This window comes from Panthera onca, chromosome A2, assembly GCF_046562875.1.
Source record: "Panthera onca isolate mPanOnc1 chromosome A2, mPanOnc1 haplotype 2, whole genome shotgun sequence".
NCBI classification, from domain to species: Eukaryota; Metazoa; Chordata; class Mammalia; order Carnivora; family Felidae; genus Panthera; species Panthera onca.
In genome coordinates, this window is record NC_138340.1 from 124,171,584 (window position 1) to 124,192,007 (window position 20,424).

At 37.6% G+C, this 20,424-nt stretch overlaps 1 protein-coding gene across 5 annotated transcripts in view; it reads left to right on the forward strand.

Moving 5' to 3' along the window:
• BBS9 (Bardet-Biedl syndrome 9) overlaps positions 1-20,424 on the forward strand; it is a 441,850-nt gene that overhangs the window by 386,339 nt on the left and 35,087 nt on the right. The window lies entirely within an intron of this gene.

Consider the following 20,424-nt stretch of genomic DNA (forward strand, 5'->3'; position numbering starts at 1 on the left):
GGTAGACACGTTTGACCTTAGGATCACCTTTACAAAGAGGGTTTGTTTGTTTGTGAGCAGCAGAGGGAGAGGGAGAGAGAGAATCTTTTTTATTTTTTTTAATTTTTTTAATTTTCAAATATCCATTTTCCTTTTTTTTTTTTTTTTCTTTTGAAATTTATTGTCAAATTGGTTTCCATACAGGGAGAGAGAGAATCTTAAGCAGGCTCCACACCCACTATGTGGTTCCATGATGAGGGGCTCCATCTCACAACCATGAGACCATGATCTGAGCTGAAATCAGGAGTCGAATGCTCCAACTGACAGAGCCACCCAGGAGCCCCAAAGAGGCTTCCTTTTTAGGAAAAAATATCCCAAAGCATCATCCATTTCCCGGGGGGATGGGGGGGTGGGGAGGGGTCTTTCTTAATTGCTTGATATGCAAATCACTTTCTCCAGAAACATCTATCCTGTCATCTTCTGGTCAATTTTCTTCTCTTGATTAACTGGAATGATTGCCAGATTTTCACTGGTCACTGCCTTGTGTCTCTAATTACATTTTAGCTGTTTTAAATCTTGCATCATTTGCAAGAGTTACAATTTCCTTCTGCAGCCTATTCATGCTGATTTTGCAATAATTTCCAACAGTTGGTGAGAGATGAACCCATGTTAAAGGTGATAGCAGGCGGGATTCATCTAGTGTTAAATGTGGAAAGATATTTGAGGATAGACTTAATTTTATAAGTGGTCTCTTAGTTTTTGAGTGAATATCTTTGTGTTATACTTTTGCTTTTCTGTGACTACTTGGGATCATTAGAACTTCTATAAGGAATAGAATTCACCTCCCTGTCTGCCAATTAAATATATAAGAATTTAGAATGTACTAATCTGAACTCAGACCTCATGTGCTAATATGGCATTTCAAAGTGGTGGAGAGAGGGCAAGATGAATTTAAAAATGGTGCTGGGACCTGGCCAACCATTTGGAGAAAAAAAATAGATTGCTTAGTCTATACCATGTGCTATAATACATTTCAGATAGTTAAGAGGTTTAAATGTAAAAAAATGAAATCATAAAACACAGAAGGAAATAAAGGCAGATACCTAGATATGCAGGCAGGATAGGTCTTTCTAAGTAAGTCAGCAAAGGCAGAAAACGAAAGATGGAGCTTCAGCTATATACTTCTCAAAATGTGGTTCAGAAACATATAAACCAAGGTATGTATTAATAGTAATTACTTTGGGTGGTGGAGTTACAGGTACTAAGTATCATTCTCCTCTTTCTTTTCCATATATTGTATACATTTTCCTACAAAATATATATATAACTCATAAGAAGGGACCATGATAGAAAGCAACCGGATAATTGTATCAGAAATGGTGGTAAAGAAAAAACAAGGACTAACTTCATAAATTGGGAAAATTAATGTGTTTTTTTTATTCCCCAAAGGAAATAAGTTGTTCAAAGGCAATGACCATATATTTATGTGGTTATTTGTATTTCTGGTATGAGAAATGAACCCAAGTCCCAGCACTCCTTATATAAATGTATGCAGCTAGTTCATGGACTCTGTTTCCATCCTATCTCCTTTCCTGCAACTCCTCTCTGAAAGTAAGCCAAATTATGCCTATTCTTGATCTCTGAGTAATATTTTCACTCTTTCATGAGTGACTTCATAGTTGCTAAATCTGGTGAACACTTTGCCTATAACTCTTTTGGCTACTCTGTACCCTTTTACACTGAGACCATTTTGTCGTAACATTTTCGTTCCTTGGCTTTTCTTTCACTATTGGAAACTGTCCCTGTCCCCTTAAGGCCTGTATTTTCCAGTCTGCTTTGTGGCTTCCTGTTGCTTTTTCTGGCTCTTGACTATTGGTGTTCTGTCTTCATGCTCTCCTGGACAGTCTTATCCAACTACTCCTTGGATTCTATGATTTCTACATTTGGACCTTTCTGTCTGGCCTCTCTTCCAGGATTCACATGTCTCCATCAATACCCCACAGGCCTCTCCACCTGCACATGGCTGAATTCACTTGAACTCCCCTCCTTCTTCATGTCTCATCTCAGTAGATGATGTTACTCAGTGTCTAGGCCAGGGGCCTCAAAACAGCTTTGACTCTGTTGCCTTTACTGCCCATGTTCAGTCAGTCACCAAAACGTGATGGTGGCACGTCCTAAATATATCTCCTTTTACTGTACACACTGCTATTACCTTACTTAATGTCCCTGTGTCCTATTTAGGATCTTAAAATGACCTACCAGTAGTCTTCTTGTACTAACATTCCTTCATTCTTTTTAGTACTACCATAAAAAGCAAACATCTTGTGATTATTCATAGCAGCATGATAGCCCAAAAATGGAAGCAATCCAAATATTTATCAGTTGATAAATAGATAAAAAATATGGCATATCCATATAGTGGAATAGTCTTCAGCAATATAAAGAACTACAACATGAATGAACCTTGAAAACATTATGCTAAGTGAAAGAAACCCAGTTCAAAAGACTGCATATTATATACTATATGATCCCAATCATATAAAATGTCCAAAACTGGTAAATTCATAGAGGCAGAAAGCATACTAGTGGTTGCCTAGGGCTGTGGGTGAGGTAGGGGTGGAGAAATGGATAGTGATAACTAAAAGGTACGGGATTTCCTTTGGAGTGAGAAAAATATTTTAAAATTAGGTTGTAGTGATGGCTGCACAGCTCTGTGGATGTTCTAAAAACCGCTGAATATATATTTTAAAAATGTGAATTATATATGTGAATTATATTGTCATAAAATTGTTAAAAGTAACTCATATCTTTAATACACAGATAAAACATGTTTTGTAGAAATTTAGGGGATAATAAGATTAAAAATCACTAATAATCCAACCACCCTGAAATAGATATAAACTCTGCTATATATAAATTTATGTATGTGTATATACATAGATGTATTCTATGTGTGTGTCTGTGTATACATATCCTTCCAATCTTTTTTTCTTTGCATATATGTATTTTGTTCTTAAAATTGGGTCATACTACACCTATTGCTTTATAACCTACTCAAAACTTTCATTATATCATTATTGCATTATTAAATACAATATATTATTTTAATACCTACATAATTAATCAGTTCCCTTTTGTCAAGTATGTAATTTTTGATTTTAGGATGATAAATAATTATATGTAAATATTTTTGTAGCTAAATCTGTGTGCATCTCTAATGAATTTATAGTTTTCCGTGAATATGAGTTTCTTTGCAAAAATAAGGATCTGGGTATGTTACCTACCTCCTTGAAAATATTCTACAGCACTCTTTTACCTACCACATTAAGTCAAAAGTCATAAGCCTGAAATACAGCATTCTTTATGAAATAGACCAACATTATCCTCCTAGCTGTTATCTCCTGCACTTTTATCCTCAAAATCCTTTACTGATACTGCATCAAATACACTATGCTTTGCAGGCTTGTAGTTTTTCTTGGCTTAGAGAGTCTGTCTTTGGATGGTGGTAAAATTACCACTAACTTCTGAAGACCCAGCTGAAATGATGTTCTACAGAGCATTCCCTAGTCTTCCTGGCACTTCTGTTTTCTATGCTCCTTGGTCTCTGGGCATATGGCTACTATAGTGCTTATCATATGGTACCATGGTTTAATATTTTTACTTCATCCTTCACTCCTGTATTAGTTTGTTGAGGCCGCCATAACAAAACACCATGGGCTGGGTGGCCTCAACAACAGAAATGTATTTTCTCATAGTTCTGGAGATTGCAAGTCCAAGATCAAGGTGCTGGCAGGTTTGGTTTCTCCTGACTTCTTTCTCTTTGGCTTGTAGATGGCCACCTTTTATCTGTGTCCTCACATGGCCTTTTTCTCTGTATGTGTAAATTCTTGGTGCCTCTTGCTCCTCTTGTAAGCACACCTGTCCTTTTGGATAAGGGCCCCACCGTTATAACCTCATTCAACTTTAATTACTTCTTTAAAGGCCCAATCTTCAAATACAGCCATATGGGGGGTTAGGGCTTCAATCTGTGAATTCTGGGGAGGTCACAGTTCAGTCCATAACACTCCCCGATAGGAGGGAAACATGCACGGAAGGCTCAGTATGTTATTCTTCTTTGTGACCTCAGCACCCCACTTATGCCTGGCACATTTATACTTATATAGTTGATGTCCACTATATATTTTTTAAACTTCTTATTTCGAAATAATATAAAATACCTATAATATTTTGAATAGTGGACTCATAGGAAGATGTAGAAATACTGCCTAGAATTCCATGTTCCCTTCTTTCAGCTTTCCCTAATAGTGACATTTTACAGAACTGTAGTACAGTATCAAAAACAGAAAATTGACATTGGCTTACTTTACATTTTTAGAATGAATCAGTGGAGCTTTTTATAAAGCAGATAAGTCTTGAAGTAGGTATAAGTTGTGGACTTTTAAAAAGGGTGGTGGCAGATATTATATATAGAGAGTTAGTGAGGCAAGAAGATGTGGGTCTGTAAGTAAACTGGTGAGTTTCAGATTAGAAATTCAGTTGGGTAGATCAGTAAACACTAATTGATATAAGAACTTGAAAAGCTAGATAAAAGAGATCACACATAATGCAGATGATAATGGGAGCTATTTTAGGTTCATAAGCTATATGAAGTACTAATATGACAGTGGTGTGCAGGATAGGGGAAGTATGACAAACACAGAAGGATACAGATAGTATATCACAGTTTTTAGTTGCCATTGATAGAAATGATTAAGTTGGCAAGTGCATTTTGTTATGGATAATGTGCTTCATTTCAAATATGCTTGAGATGCATCCTTGAAGGGATGTGTGTCAACAGCTGGATGTGAGGAATTCTAGCTTCAGGGAAAGATGGAGGCCTGCAAAGTAGATTTCAGTATCCTGAGCTTAGAGTTCATCATTAAAGCTTTGCAATTGGATGAAACCAAGGGTGTGCACAGGGAGGGAAACACTGGATTTGGGATTTAGCTGCAGAATCACAAAACTGGGAAAAGAAGCCGTTCTGTGGGGAGGAGTGAATTTTAAGCAATTCCAGAAGTGATGCCAATACTCTCAAGAATAGAAGAAGCTCAAGCAAAGATTCTTCCATAATTGGAAGGTACAAGACAGAAGAAGAAGTTTGTATTTCTTTTCTTGTCCTTCTGTTCAAAAACTATGTTCAGAGGTGTTTGAAGGTCAGGAGGTGGTGGCAAGTTGAGAGTGCTAAAATGCAACATTCTTGTTAAATGGGAAACTTTGAAGAGGCAGAGGAATAATCTAGAATACAGGTAGACTGAATAGAGTTAGTATTTGAGAAGAAATAAGAACCTAGATATAACTTGGGAATATGTGGAGATTTAAAAAAAAGAAAAGTTTAATAAAGCCCAGATGCTGAGTAAAGTTTTATAATGTTCTGTGAGAGAGCAGGAAGGGGTGAATGATGAGACAGTGAGTTAAAATGATTTGCAAGAGCCAGTCTGGGAAGGAGAAGTCAGCCATTTAGTAATTATGCAGATACTTGTTTGGAGCCATAATTTTTTCACTTGAAATATTGAGATAACACCTCCTTGTTTTGAAACATCAAAACCTTTCAAAATCGTTTTGAACATCAAACTGTATTGTATAAGGAAAGAAAACATTCAGTTTTTAGTAGGATGCTCCTTCTTATCCATTGTAATAGGGAGTCCATAATGGGATGAATGGAAATTTAGTGCAAGAATATTTGAATCCAGGATTAGAGTTGTATTTGACAGGAGAAGCAATTAAGAGTAACTATAGGGGAAGGTCTACCATCAAAGACCTAACAGAATAACATTCTCCCTGTGTGTACTTAGCAAATACTTGTTGATAGACAAGCTGGCTGGTAACTAATTACAATGTGATGACCAAAGCCGTGTTCTTGGAAGTAGGATTGTTAATACAAGAATAAAATACCAGGGGAGTTTGAGGAATTTCCTTCCTTGCAGATGTTTAAACTAATGTGGATACTCAACAGTCTAAAGATAATTTGGGAAAAACCCTGCCTGAAAGCAGGGGGATAAATTAAATAACTTTTAAAACATATCACTATACCTCTGTCTTTAGTCATGTCATATGGATAAATCTGTAAAATGCCTATTTGTACCCTCACCCAGTTATAAATGTGAGCTGTCTTTTCTGATATGAAATATTACAATCAAAAGCCTAACTCTGTGTAATATGTGGCATCTTTAAAAATAACATAGATTGGCCAAAGGAAAGAGTATCTCAATACTCCAGAGCATCCCTCAGGAAGATATTTATCTCTGAGGCATGCATTATTTAAAAAAAAACTTTTCTTACATATTCTATTCATATTTGGGGCTGTTTTGTCTTCAAATATAAGGATGCAAAATGGGCATTTATTCCAGCAGTTGCTAATATGAAAGGATTTCTACAGATTCACCACAAACCGGTAACAGTTTTTCCAGTTTTCTCCCCTCAACTTTTACCCCACCTCAGCTTTTGCTACCCCAGTGACTCTGTCTTCAGCAGTAAGGTGTACTGGTTCACCTCAAAATTATAACAAACATACTTCCTGTTTTCTTCCTTTCAATTTTTACTCTCAATACCCACTATCTGTCCAGGGAATTGCATTTTCAACAATAAGAAGAATACATTTCTTGGGGCGGCTGGATGGCTCAGTCAGTTAAGTGTCCAACTTTGGCTCAGGTCATGATCTCATGGTTCATGGGTTCGAGCCCTGCATCCAGCTCCGTGCTGACACCTCAGAGCCTGGAGCCTGTTTAGGATTCTGTGTCTTCTTCTCTCACTGCCCCTCTCCTGCTTGTGCTCTGTCTCTCTTTCAAAAAAATAAATAAACATTAAAAAAAATTAGAAAACAAGAATATATTTCTCTCCTTTCAATGTAGATTGATGAATATTATTAAAGTTTTATTTATTTTTCATTTTCCTTTAGATTTTAGGGTGGCTGGGTAAAGTATTTCAAGTGCTTAAAAGCAATTCACTCATCAGAGGCTTACATGAGACAGTCACTAAAAGTTATTTTATATCACATTATTTTCATTTAAAAGTGTTAAAACATATGCAGGATAGATTGGCCAGTCCATACAGTTTGGCCCATTCCTGTGTCTTAATCATTTTTAATTCTGGCCAACACACCTGTTCTAAAATAGGAACAGCTCTGCTGACACTGAGCAGCCATAGCAAGTAGAGAGGATGTTCTCCCACTTTGAGCTGTCACGCTGAATGAAGTCAGGTCCATGCTGCCAACCTTTTAGAGAATCCTTTTATACTAAACTTTGAAGAAACTCCATTTTTAATGTGTTTATTCAAGTAAATTGTTGGAATAGTCCGTCCCTTCTGATTTATGTGTAATTTGGGCATTTCTTAAACAATTATAAATTAAAATGAGAAACAATTCTCTTGTTTCTCGTGGTTTTTAGAGCATATAAGTTTCTAATTCTAAAAAGTAAAGCACCTTTAGTTGTATTCCTCTGTATGATATGTCTAAACTTTATGTTTTTTAAAAAGTAGCTTTTAGTTGTTAAAATCTTTAATTTTTTAAATTTGAAAATAAATATTTTGGTTATTCAGAATTTTTGTATTTTTTTCAAGTCTGCTTTTAGGGCCATGGTCCAATGTCATGTGGAAAATGTTAGCAAAAAATAAAGTGATGTCACTCTCTAGCTTTCAGAAGCCATGATTTATGCTAATACCGATAGGATGGTTTTTATTTAGTACAGGTGTTTGCATGTTGGTTGCTCTGAGATACTTTTGGCATTTGTTACAAATAAACTTGGAAGTGACTGCAACCATAAAACAAGAAGCAAAAACATTGTTATGGCGAATAACATGGCAGGGGGTGCAAGGCTCCAGCTTACTGGCTGTCTAATTATGAGCAAGGGCAATGGCAACTATTAAGGGCTCAAGTATAGAAGCCTGGTGGGTTTCAGTGAAAAAATAAAGTTAACCTTGTCAAGGTGGACATTTATCAGTGTATGCGACTGTGTATTATACAAGTAAGTTACCTGGTATTACATGTTTTATATATTTTTAAGAGATAAAAAAATCTTTCAAAATTAGTAAAACACCAGACTGTGATAACTTACACATTTATAAACTCATGAATTATACACTTCATACTTCATTATTTCCATTGAAAAACACATCCTGTACCACACCATAATTGAGACTCCAACCATAAACCATTGTATCTGTATCTTTCTTCTGATTAAAGCCTGTTTCTCTTTTTCTTCATAAGTGAAATGGAGGGAGAGTATAGTTTATTATTTGGGAAAAATTCCTTATGTGACTAGTTAAAATAATTGTTTAGTTATATAATATTATAGTTAAGTTTATTACTATTAATGTTATTTGGGCACTATATTTTTCAAAGCTTTCTGATGCAAAAATGTATTTCCATTTTTAGAAAGGAATCCAAAGTAATTCTTGAGAAGTTTACCTAATAAATAAAATTCCTAGCTATCTGTAGTGATCATTAACACATTTTATATCATAAAAACAATTTTCATCACATTTTTATTTTGAGTTTATTCTTATTTTTGTGTTATACCATCAATCATTATTAGATGTCTACTCTCTATTGACATCCTCTTATAAGACTGACATCTCTGAGGGCAGAGACTGTCATTCATTTTCCTAGAATCCATCCCTAGAATCTAATATAATTGGAATGTAGAAGATGCCTAACATAATCTTGTGAAACTGATTTGAAATGAATCATTTTCCTGAACATTATATCATCTTTCCCAGTTTCCTCTCACTCAGTTCTCCTCCTTCCAACCCCCACCTTCCAGTGTACCCACTCCACGTCTGTCTGCCTTTCCACTAGCCCTTTTAGCTCTGCCTTGTAGAACTTTGTGGCTTTTCATCCTAGATCCCTGTCAGTCTCCAGTCCTGAGTAAATCTTTGACTTTTCTTGGATCTACTCTGGGGCTGGAAATTGTTGCTAAAGTTAATCATAAAACTGGCCCAGCTACTTTTGTTTCCTCTCACGCTGTGTGATTTCACCTGGGCCTTCCTCTGCTAACCAGAGTTCTGTTTACTTGGTTCTGATCTCATTCCCAACAGAAGTTAATCCTTGTGATTTTGCTCAAGCTCCAACCTCTTCTTCTCCCCCAAACTGTACAGAAGCCATCATTCCATGAAGATCAAGGTTGTCCAAAACAAAACTCTACTTCCCATTGGCTTATATTAAATGTTTATAATTGTATTCATCTTTTGTTTTTCTCTTCTTTCTCAGAAGACACATTTGGCCTTAGGATGAAACTCAGACTTATCACCTTGCCCTACAGAACTCTGCTTCCTCCTTCTTCCCATCCACTTCTCTGCCATCCATTTCCCCAGAATTCCCTTTGGCCCACAAGTCCCCCTTTCAGTTCTGCTCATCAAGATTTTTCCTGTCTCTGGCCTTTGCATATGCCCTTCCCTTTGCCTTGAATACTGTCCTTTTTCCACCTCCCAAAATTACCCCCTGCCACACATCTACATGTTCACCAGCTAATTTATCCTTAGGTCCCAAATTATAGATCTCTTTCCCATGAGAGGTCTTCTGTGACCCTTCTCATTCTTGCTCATGGCCTCTCAGATTTTTTCTTTATAGCATGAAGCACAGTTCGTAATTATACCTTCATTGTGGGTTTGTTTAATATTTCTCTCACTAAATTATAAGTTCCATGAGGAGAGGGACCATGTCTGTGTTACTTTACCATATTCTCACCTCAGCGTCTGTCATGTCAGTGGGTATCTGAAAGGCAGCTGATGGATGAATTGTATCCTCTTCTGTTTTCCTGTTTCCTCAGGGATCTTGTACCTCATATTCATCTTAGTTGAGCTGTTTAACCTTTCTTTTCTGCTGCCACCTTCCCCTTTCTAAACTTTGCTCAGTTCTCCTCTGTTTCACTATATTAACTATCTTCTTTTCCTTCCTCTTTAGACTTGTAAACTCTACAAATTGTACTGTGGTTTCTTAAATATAAATTTGGAATGAAGCTAAATATCACCATCTGTAAACAATTCATCTTTTGGCCCAGAGACCAATATTAGGAGCATAATGGATACATGGAAGTTCTTAAAAGGGGGAAAGGAGTTTTATTCATGAAATAGGACTATTTTTTGTTCATTTAACAGACACTTTTAAAAATACTACCATGTTCCAGGCGCTATACTGGACATTGGAATATGTTGATTAAGAGCAGAGACAGCATTCCTACCCTCATGGGGCATATATTCTAGTGGAGAAGCTGGAGAGTAAACCATTGTGAAGCTAAAGAAGAGAGTTTTGAGTTGTATTATGTTCACTGAAACAAACAGGGAGTTGAGAGAGTTGGGGGTAAAGGCTACTGTAGACAAGGTTATTGGGAAAGGCTTCTGTGAGCAGAGGGTTGAGAAAATGAAGAACCAGGGACATAGTGCTCTAAGCTGGTGGAATAGAATTTAAAGGCCTGGATTTGCTGAGAGAGTGGAACTTAAACATTTACACACACTCTCTCTTTCACACACATGCACATACACACACAAAGGTAAATATGTGAAGTGATGGGTATGTTAATTAACTCAATGGGGAAATCCTTTTGTAATATATGTGTATAGCAAATCATCACACTGCACATTTTAATTAAAATTTTATTTGTCAGTTATACCTTAATAAAACTGGAAATAGAAGAATTTAAAGGCCTGGAGTGAAGAAAGGACTTGGTGTATTCAAAAGACACATAGCCTCCCTGGCTTGATCTTAATGAGGAAGAGTGGCAGGGAGAGCCAAGTCATGTATTCCTTACATTCCACAGTAAGGAATTTAGATGTCATCCTGTGAGTAGTGGGAAGCCATCAAATGGTTTTTAAGGAGGGAAATTATGTGATCTGGTCTGTGTTTTTAAGAATTACTATGGCTACTGTTAGGGAATGATTTGGAAAACAGCTGGAGTGGAAATACCGGGAGAGCCAGAGAGACTATTGTAGAAATGTAGGCAATAGACAATGATGACTGGGGTTGTGGCCATAGAGATAGAACTAGAGAGCTCTAGGGCATATTTTAGAAGCCATAGAATACTTGGTGATGGATTACAAGTAAGCAGTGAGATGAGGGAGGAAGCAGAGAGGAGGACTGGAATGTTGGTTTTAGTAGCGAGGCGGACAGTAGTGGTATTGGTAAGATAGGGAAGTTGGAGGGAAGAACAGTGTGTGTGTGTGTGTGTGTGTGTGCGTGCGTACGTGGATGTGGGCTAAGTGGGGGGTACAGAATAAAAGATCTGTTTGGATCTGTTCCACTCAGAAGGCCTTGTGGACACCGACTTGTGAATGTCAAGGTGTCTGGAACTCAGGGGATAAGCCAGGGCTGCAGAGAGACAGTCAGGAGACAGCAGCCTCTGTATTGTATTTGAAGCTGAATGGGCTAATTATGTGGAAAGAGAAAAGAGAAGGTGGGGGGTGGCTCATCTAAACCTTGAGGCCTTCCAGCATCTAGAGGTCACGAAGAAGGGCAAGAACCAACGTCGGAAATTGAGGAGAAGCAGCCAAGGAATGAGTAACAGGAAAACTGTGAGAGAGTAGCCACGTGGAAGCCAAGAGAGGGGAGGGTTTCCAAGGTCAGCATTGTCACGTGCTGCTGAGATGGAGCGAGATGAGGGCAGAGGTGGGAGCTGACATACTTCTATTGAGCTCTTACAGATTTGGTAGCATTTCTTCTTTTATATGTTTTATGTGTATGAATTATTCCTAATTGATAAGGGAAATAAAGTTTTATTTGTCTTGCTAACCTATTTTTTTTTTAAAGAAATAGCAAATTTCAACACCTTATCTAACAAATCAGTTCTTTCTCCTCATCTTGTTATTTCTTCAGATGGACACAATATCAGTCATATTCCTAATTAGAAAAATACCAGGCTTTTTGATTTAGGACCGAGCCCTTCATAATCTGACCTAGTTGTTCTTCTTTATCTTGAACCTTAGCTCAATTTCTTTACTTCCTTATGTTCCGGGTACTGTTGAAAGCAGTGGAAAGCTGATGGTGAGCAGGACAGACATGGTCTCTACCATCACGAAGCCTATATTGTCAATTAATTAAATAATCCTATAGATATTCAGTTGCAAAACAAGGTAAATACTATGAAAGCAAGAGATGATAGAGGCCCAGTCTTGGGAAGTAGCCATAGAGATCAGGAAGAGCAGATAGATATAAGAAATTTCTCAGGATTTCAGGACTTTTCAGGATTCAACAGAATCTGGTAATTGATTGAAGATCAGGGTTGAGTATACAAGAGAGGTATTAGGGAGGGCCCCTGGATTGCTTGTTCCAGTTGGCCAGTGCGCCATTCATAGAAAAGGCGTCTTTGGAAGAGAACAAAGCTTGAGGGAGAACAATGATAAGTTTAGTTCTGTTTATGTTGAATTTGAGTGCTGATCTCACGTCTACTTTTCCTGCAGGAAGTCTTCTCTGAGTATTCTCCCCTTTGCTAATTAATCTAACTCCTGTAGAGTAAATAATGTTAGTAATGTCACGTGCTTAAAGCTAATATTTATAACTTTTAGTACTACCCACTGGCACTTCATATTACTGTCTAGTTCTCTAGTTGCTATATGGCATTCTAAGTTAAAACATAAAATCCATGTGGGTGCAAAATATGTGACCACTCTCTTTGTTTATACAACTGATAGCACTTGGCAGAGCATGATGTTATGTAGGAATACATATTTGGATTCCCAGTGTCACTAGGTGATTTTTCTTGAGACAGAATGTAATTTCTTATGGGTTAATTAATAATCTATAAAGATTCATTAGATAACAAGTGTCTTCCAGATCAATAGGAATTAGTAAGTTTGTTGACTAAAGTGAATTATATACTCGGACTTACATGCTCTCTATCTGGAACTACTTTCTAATTAAAGTTGTGAGCCCCCTATCCCTTACTGTATTGAATAGTATTTAACTGAACTTCAAGTAAAATTCAAATACAGTGAGCCCTCAAGAGTTTTACCATCATAAAATTTGCTTTCAGTGAGTTTTTTTCTTTAATATGTTATGAAACATCATCTAAATTTGTGTCTGTAACAGAATTTGATAGTGCTCTTCATACTTCAAATTGGCCTCAGAGATTTCAGCCTTGGAAAGTTAGGATTTTATTTTCCCAGCTGTTTAAATGTAATATATTTGAAGACAGAGGCACTGTCCTGTAAGTTTATAGCCTAAATAAATCTATTTTAAAGGTGTGCTGGTCCGAGGCCAGGTGGCATAATGGGATGACATATGAGCTATTCACATTTGAAGACCTGGCACTAAATTCATCTCAGGATGCCAGGAAAATGACTTTAGAGGTGTCAATTTGCTGGACTCCTTGGTGGGCATCTGAGAACATCACAGAACCTTTGTAAAGTCTAACATAATGTATCCTCTGTAAATTATATTGCCACGTTAGCCGCCTAAGGTACAAAAGGGCAATTTGAATGACTTCAGTAGGCATTCCAAAATCTTGTTTTCATAAGTAATGAGAAGTACAAGCCTGTCTAAAAGAAGACCAGCCTAATCTAAAGGTTGTACGTGAGTCTGGGAGTTGAAACTTAAGCTTTTCTGTTCCCCTAATGTTTATCTGGCTCATCAGTTATTTAGCAAATATTTACTTAAGCCCCCTTTTCTGAGCCTTTATCATTTTAGGCATGGATTTTATAACAAGACAAGTTACCTTTCCTCTCCCTGGCTTCAGATCTCCTACAAATGCCAATAATAATATTTCAAAGAAGTGTGATAAAAAAAAACTTAGTACTCCAAAAAAAAAAAAAAAACCCCGCAATAACTCTGTCTCGAAAACTTGTAAAATTATCTCTCAATAATCCCAAGGTGCTTAATTGGACTACTTATCTGAAGATCTTTTGCTTTTTTTCATTTGCATTTGCCAAGAATGTCTAGTAATTATGCACTCAGTTTCCATTTGAGTACCTTTTTGAATTACTTAAAAGGCCATCATCATTAATTCATATTTAATATCTGAATCTAAGGTTTCCTTATTGTAGTAACACACTGTGTGCTAGCCAGAAACATCACTTAATTTGAGAAAGCATACAATGCTCAAAGGTACCAGTCAGACTTTTATTTTTATTGTGAAAATATATTTCAGTAACTCTCAGACTTTAGTCTCTATTAACATGGCCTATTTATTTAGTTCCTCTCCTTTTGCATGTAGCATCAGTCTGCACAAAATGGTCTGGCTAATGATCTGTTTAGAGGAGATGCTAACCAGGAGAGGAGTGATGGTGGACCATGACAGTTGAGGAGGGCTGGTCCTTGGCAAAGTGTGTCCTCTTTCTCTATCCAAGATGGGGGTTCAGTCTGAAACAAGCTGCATATAAATTTGTGGCATTTCTAAGGAGTCAATCCAAGTTGGTAGTACTCCAAACTGCTTCTAGGATCTCTTCTTTTCACAGATCTTACAGTTGGCTGGAGGCATCTTCCATGAAGCACAAGATGCTGAAAGACAGGCAGATGGGTTTTTACTCAACTTCTCTGAACCTCAGTTTCTTTTTCTGTACCTCTAACTGTTAGGATCTCAGGATCCTTCCTAATGAGAGTCTGTGATGCAGTCCTCTACTCACAGTTGTCCCAAGTTCTAGGTTATGGCCTATGGCTCTGCTGATTACTTGGATAGAGTAATGAGCATGATGGCTCATGCAGTCAGTTCATAGAATGATGTGAGGAAAATTGGGGATAAATTGTACTTAATTAACTGAAGAGGTGATTTCAGGATAAAATAGACTTCAATTATTTTCTCCTAGAATTAAAAATTCATGTATTTTATAAATCTTTATTGAGTACCTACTATGTGCTTATTGCCATACTAGAGTCTGGGTATACAGGCTTGAACGAAATAGACAAAGAGTCTGCCAAGCATCCATCCTGGTGGGGAAGATAATACACAAACAATAAGAAAGATATTTACAAATTGTGTTTAGTAATATGAAGATAATAAGTACGGTAGTGTTAATAAAGGGTGACTGGCAGGGGGAGGAGATACTTAGGGAAGCCTTCCTGAGGAGGGGTCATCTATGGTGAGACTGAAAACATAGGAGGGAGCCAAGTGTATGAAGGTGCATGTGGTGGTGTTGGGAGTAAGAACAGCGGGAACAGGAGACATCCAGAAAGTGGGAACAGGAAATGCAAAGGACTCAAAGGAAGTAGGAAAGAAGGTCGAAGTGATTGGGGAGAATGACCGGAGATTGGGTTGGTAAAGCAGGCAGGGGCCAGATCATAGAGGAGGACTTGTTCAAAGTTTAGGTTTTATTAGGAATGACAATGCTAGAAAAAGGACATTTTTTATAAACCTGTTATCTCTTAGAACAAATGGAAGGTGGCAGTCCTAACCTTGAATAGCCAAGCTGCATTCATAAACTGGAATAATTGTGAGAAGTCAGTAACATGTTGAAAAAACACTTTATTGTATTCAAAGACTTGAGGCCACTAAGTTCTTAGGCATTTATCACTTGAAAGTGAAGGAATAGAAAAGTTTAAAAGGCTGTAGCAATGACATTTGAGAAAATGAATAATTCAAAGTGAATGAAATCATGAATAATGAATTGTAAGAAAAGACTCCTCACTTGTGATTAGAGATTCATAATTTTCATTTTACAGCAAAATATAGTTGGCGGCCATGCATTCCTTACTTACTTCATCTAAGTACAATTAGGCCCCAACACATTAGTGCCTTGATGTGCAGACTTATGACTGGCTTCTTGTGTCGAAACCATTAAATTTTAATGTATTCAGCTTAAGCATAAGTGGTCACAGATGATTCATAACCCTTCTCCCTGCTTTTGGTGAAAATGATCGTCAGCAAGAGAATTGTCCCCAATGGCCACACTTATCTTCGTAGTTGATTTCCTAAACATTTTTGTGTCTGTAGGAGACCAGGAATAAACATTGCATAGCTGATGGGTAAAGCACAATGATAATTGCTCTCAAACCGCAAGATATTTAATGATGATAAAGTAGAACTCTGTAACTCTTGACATTTTCTTTTTTAATTCCTGATGTCGGGAGGATATAAGTGGTATAAGCTGCTCTTTAAGAGTGGAGTTAGCCAACTATGATTTTTTTTTTCTTTAAGCAATAAATGCCAAGAGTTGCCCACAGTTTTATGACCTCATCATTTAGCTATCAGTCGTAGAGGCAGGATGAGCGAGCAGGCTTGCCTGACTGAGGCTTTAGACAGCAGCTTAACCCAATAAAAATAGGACCGTGGCTTGGGTGTATGACTCTTACCAGCCTGGTAATTATTTGAATGTTCACCTGACCCAACTACCATCCAGGTACTGAGAAATCTCAGCTCACTATGCTGCTGAGTTTACTTATCTTGTGCAACCTGTGTAGACATATGTGATCCAATCATCTCTCTCTAGAGTTTGAAATCCTGGTTGCCTTCACGATAAACTCACAGTTATCTGCCATGGCTCATGAGTCCCTTCATGATCTGGCTTTTGTGTCTCTAGCCCCTTCTCTTGTGCTTGCCACTAGCAATGTTTCCAGCTACGATTCTGATCTACTTGCAGCTCCCAGAAGGAAGCAGGTTCTCTCCTGTCCTCAGGTCTCCCTTGTCCCCAGACATGTAGCTCTTCCGCCTAGGATTCCCATCTTGCCTACTCAGCCAGCTGACTTCTGTCATCTTTTGCAGTATTTGCAAATTTTTTTCTGAGACCATTCTTGCCTCTCTGTGCACTTCTAGTACCCCTCTCTGACTAGGTCATGGCTTCATCCTCGTTTGCATTGCTCCTTGCATTGCTTGCATTGCTCTTATTGCACTGTATATGGGATTGCATTGTATTAGAGAGATCCATATTTCCTAGCCCAACCCAGCTGTGAGCTCCTTGAGGACAAAGGTTTTGTTTGTGCTTTTGGTACCCCCTCACTGTTAGCACACAGTCTGCACACAGTAGGCTCTGTGCTGGATGGATTGGTGTATGCAATATGTCTCTTTTCTGGCCCTGAAATGATACAGGACAGCTGGCTGCTCTCCAAACCAGTCTGGGTATCATACTGGATTATCCTTGGAAATAACAAGATAAGCAAACTTCAGTCTCTGCATCACATTACAAACAATTTGCTTCCCTTTCTAAATGAAGACATTTTTACAGTCCTTTTACTTAATGAAGGAGCATGGTCCAAAGTTGCTGTACCCTGTGAAATCCTCAGGAGACTCATGAACTACTAGGAGATTACCCACACCTGGGTGCAGGCTTTTGCTCAGGTGCTCTGAGAACCGCTCTGATCAAAGCAAGGTCCAAAGAAGAGCATTGCTGCTTGCTTCCCATCCCTGGCCATTGTCACTTCAGTGGACGGATGCACCCCTGCACAGCCTGTCTCATTACATAAACACAGTAGTGTTTTAGGGCTAGAGGGTAAATCTAAAAGTCTCCATTCTATTACTCCAGGCCATTCTGTATGTAAAATGACCTGGGAAAGATAGATGTTTATTCTTCAACATCTCCAGGGATAGAGGCTTCCACAGCCTTCTCAATTATGTCTTCCATTATCTCACTAGCCTTCTCATCAGGAAGGTTTTTTCCCCTAATGTCTAACTTCAATCCCTCCTGTTGCAATTTAAATTCATTTCCTTTTGTCTTGGCTTCAGTGGGAACAAAAGAACAAATAACTCAGCAGCACCCACCTACCCTATTTGTAATAGGAGATGCCTGACTTCCTCCAGACAGCCTTCTCTTTCTAGTGTTAAATGGACCCAGTTGTCCCATTTTCTCCTTTTGCCATTTCTTGGAAGCTCTTCCTTTTAAAAAACTTGCATTGCTCTTATTGCAGCAGATATCATGGACCATGCATTTCAGTTCTGTCACTTTAATCCTGCAGTCATCTTTTCAACCTGTCAATCTGTATAGCCTTAGTAAGCCACTTAACACACTGAAAAAGAATCGATGACTACTATTATAAAGTGCTTTCGAGTTCTGGAATTCTCTCTCTCCAAGTGATCTATTACTGTTATCCAGTACCTTCCCTGCCCTCATTTCCATGCTTAAGGATGAAATTTTTTTCCTGTGTATTTCTCGTTTCTTCATACATAAGTGTCATGCAACCACAGCTGTAGTGTTTTTGGGTGGTAGGTCTACTCACTACTGTGCCAGGTAGCTCAGGGTATGGAGGAAGAAGGAAAGGGGACAGTTTTGTCTTTTCCTCTTACCTTTCCCAGATCCTAGAGACACAGTAGTCACTAGAGTTGGCAGAAGCTAGAAATTCCCAGCTCATGGACCACTGATCTTTTTGGAAAACTGAGATAAGGACTTGGGAATAATATGAAAAGGAAAATGAGCAGGAAAGTAAAAATACAACTGTGTTCACCACCTTAAAAATAGGAACTTCTCCCTAAAAATTTCTAGAAAGGAGATAATGTTAGATGTGAATGAGGATTCAGTTGAATTAAACAGTAAGAGAGAAAAGGAAGCAGAGCAGGAAGAAAACACAGATGTGATCAAGTATGAAGAAGAAAAAAAATGTTTTAATTTATGATCCTCAGGAAAATGTCATGGTAGGATTCCTTAGCAAAATTAAAAAATAAACAACATTAAATTCCAATAAAGAACAGTGACTCAAATTTATAATATAAATATGACAAGATTTTCTGTTGATGGCTACATAACCTATGCTATTAATTTAGTAACTCCTCATAGACATGTTAACAGCAACTGCCTATACTTTGTGAGAAGATAGGTGTTATTAATTTGATACCTTAATAATTCTACATAGTCTGATTCTTCGGGACTCATCTTTGACTGTAAATGGAGTTGCCATTGAAATTAGAATAACTTCAAAGTAATTTCAAATTCAAAATAGAAATATAAGTAGCATTTTGTTTTCTTCCATGCTTAAAGATTTTATTAATAATACTCTGTCTTCTGTTACAGCAGTGCCACATGAGGCATTTCAAGGAATATGTAATTGGCCCTTAAATTTATCCTTGGAAATCAAAAGAAGAAATTGATGTGCATGGCTAGTGGACTTAATATTAAGTCTCTGGAGTATGCAATAGAGGATAACAAACATTAGTAGGCACTTTTGGAGGATTCTGTAGGGAGGGATTTCTTGAAAAATGTGTATGTCTGTTACCTAGGGCTATTTAAAATCAACGATAACTACTCCAAAGGAAATGAAACATGTATTTCTTTTGCTTCTATGAAAAGGTACCATTTGACTAAAGTTTCAATCTACAGACAGGGCAGAATGACATCTTCCACCTAAATTAAGCTAATTGGCTTCCACTAAATCAAGTACATGCCCCATTGTATGACACAGCCCTTAATCCTGAACTAAACTGGAAATGTCTAAGGTACAAAAACTTAAAAAGCCTAATATCTTAGAAACTTAGTGATAGGAACCATAGAAATGAGAAAGGAGATATTTTTAATATTTTTTGTACAACCCAAAATATGCCCATGTTGGTGACATATTGCTGGTACAATGGAGAGCATGAGTAAACTGTAATTATTATTATGGAGTGGATTTTTTTACTTACCTGGCTTAGACCTAGACACAATGGTCTTAGGAGTGGGTCCTAGGATCCTAAGCCATGGGTCTTAGGAGTGTAAATCAGAAATAGTGTTGAGGGGTGCCTGGGTGGCTCGGTTGGTTGAGCGTCCGACTTCAGCTCAGGTCATTATCTCGCGGCTGGTGGGTTCAAGCCCCGCGTCGGGCTCTGTGCTGGCAGCTTGGAGCCTGGAGCCTGCTTCAAATTCTGTGTCTCCCTCTCTCTCTGCTCCTGCCCGCCTCATGCTCTGTCTCTCTCTCCTTCAAAAATAGATAAAAACATTAAAAAAAAAAAAAAGAAATAGTGTCGAAATGGTACTCTAGTTGTGTTCTCTCATCTCCAATATCAAAATGGCAAGTTCAGATCAATAATTAAATAAATAATTTGCAGGATAATATGTAGGTTTTTGCCTAGATTTAGGCTCCCAGATTTTAAAACATCTGTACATTTCACTTCAACTTTAAACCAAGACCAAGACCATTGGAACCTGAGATGTAAAAATGGGCTTGTTGTAGGATCAGTAAGAATAGTTTCATTTTAATTCATTGTCACGCTATGACTATCAACCTTTTAAAAGACTACTTTTAGAAGCGTTTATAATCCCCACAAACACAGGAGGTAAAGTCTATGCAGAAAAAAAATTCATTCCATTTGAGCCACTTCTGACATCATTCTGATCTGAATTCAAGACATTGATTAGAAAATTGAATTTTAATAACTTTTTTTTTTTTACTGCGCATTTTACAACTACCCCCTATCTTAGAAAAGAGACAATGTGGTGTTTTGGGCTCCAAAGAAATGCTGTGTATTTTTGGCTTCTTATCTGGCACTTTAAAAGCAACTTTTTATTTTAGTCTAGTGTAAAATTGATTCTCATGTGAGTAACTCAATCCTCTCTCTATGCCTATTGAGTTGCTCGTACGGGTCAGTTTAG